A 1,705-nucleotide genomic window follows, 5' to 3' on the forward strand; every position below is an offset into this window, starting at 1 on the left:
GTACAGTACCATCATAGGTGGATATAGCAGAAGACGTACAGTACCATCATAGGTGGATATAGCAGAAGACGTACAGTACCATCATAGGTGAGATATAGCACAAGACGTACAGTACCATCATAGGTGGGATATAGCAGGAGACATACAGTACCATCATAGGTGGGATATAGCAGAAGACATACAGTACCATCATAGGTGGGATATAGCAGAAGACGTACAGTACCATCATAGGTGAGATATGGCAGAAGACATATAGTACCTTCATAGGTGGTATATAGCAGAAGACATACAGTACCTTCATAGGTGGTATATAGCAGAAGACATACAGTACCATCATAGGTGGATATAGCAGAAGACGTATAGTACCATCATAGGTGGATATGGCAGAAGACGTACATTACCATCATAGGTGGATATGGCAGAAGACATACAGTACCATCATAGGTGGATATGGCAGAAGACGTACATTACCATCATAGGTGGATATGGCAGAAGACACAGTTAAGGCTGTGATTGGGGGTTCACCTAAATTGCTCCTCAGATCTCAGTGTTGTTCAATGAGGTGGCACTGTGTTCCGTGGCAGGGCGCCAGTGCGTGGAGACGGAATTACTCCTGTTATGTCTTGTAGATCTAGGGAGAGAAACTGATCTTTGTTCTGTTGGGGTTTGATTGGAAGTCTCCTGTGCGGATTGCAGTGGGAAAAAGCTGGCATCCGCCACTGGCAGCATAAACATTGCTCAGAGCAATCCTGATAGTGTTGGGGCCTGATCTTTGCAAAACAATCTTCTCTTACATGGCTTTTTACTTGCCACTCAGTGAGACTCCGAATCCGCCACAAATACTACAAGAGGGTGGCCTTAGTAAACACGTTTTATTTTCTCACCTTCCAGGAGGATAGCAGTGTGGATTCAGAGCGCCTGCCCTCCGGGAAGCCTTCCTCTCTGTGGCTCTGCAGGAAAGGCTGAGGCTCTTGAGCTTCAGACTCAAGATGCACTGTCCCCTAGCACTCTCTCACTTGCATAACAAAGACTGCTCATTCCCAAATGCGGCTGTGACCACTAGGAAGAGGGGGTACCCAAATATAACTGGAAATTTCCCCCCAAAGCTTTGTATTTACATTTTTTAACAAAACAGCCATATCACCTTCAAAGTACTCGCCATGACTCTTAATAGAGTTCTCAAACTGCACTTCCACTCTTGGAAACATTCTTCAAACTCATCAGTTTGGGTGGCTGACAGCACCGCCCGTGGTTTTTCCTTTATCTCTTCTACGTTGTCAAATTGCTGTCCTTTCATGTCCCTCTTCATCCACAGAAACAAAAAGATGTCACATGCTGTGAGGTCAGGTGACTCAGGTACTCAGGGGCAAGAGAAGTAGGCTTGTTTTGTCAAAAAACAGGTGCACTGAGATGGCTGCGTGAGCAGGTGCATTGTCCTGGTGGCAAAATCAGTTCCCTGTCTGCCACAAATCAGGCCTTTTTTTCCCCCCCTGTTTAATATAGATTGTTTTTCTTACTGGTGTCTTTTTTTTAAATTTTTATTTATTTTTAATTGTTTGATTAAGGGCTCATACAACTCTTATCACAATCCATACATACATCAATTGTGTAAAGTACATTTGTACATTCATTGCCCTCATCATTCTCAAAACATTTGCTCTCCACCTAAGCCCCTGGCATCAGGTCCTCATTTTTTCCCCTCCCT

At 44.2% G+C, this 1,705-nt stretch overlaps 1 protein-coding gene across 1 annotated transcript in view; it reads left to right on the plus strand.

Moving 5' to 3' along the window:
* PHACTR1 (phosphatase and actin regulator 1) overlaps positions 1-1,705 on the plus strand; it is a 609,657-nt gene that overhangs the window by 433,809 nt on the left and 174,143 nt on the right. The window lies entirely within an intron of this gene.

The sequence above is a fragment of the Echinops telfairi genome, unplaced genomic scaffold (assembly GCF_000313985.2).
Source record: "Echinops telfairi isolate 266 unplaced genomic scaffold, ASM31398v2 ScPeMD7_7439;HRSCAF=8477, whole genome shotgun sequence".
NCBI classification, from domain to species: domain Eukaryota; kingdom Metazoa; phylum Chordata; class Mammalia; order Afrosoricida; family Tenrecidae; genus Echinops; species Echinops telfairi.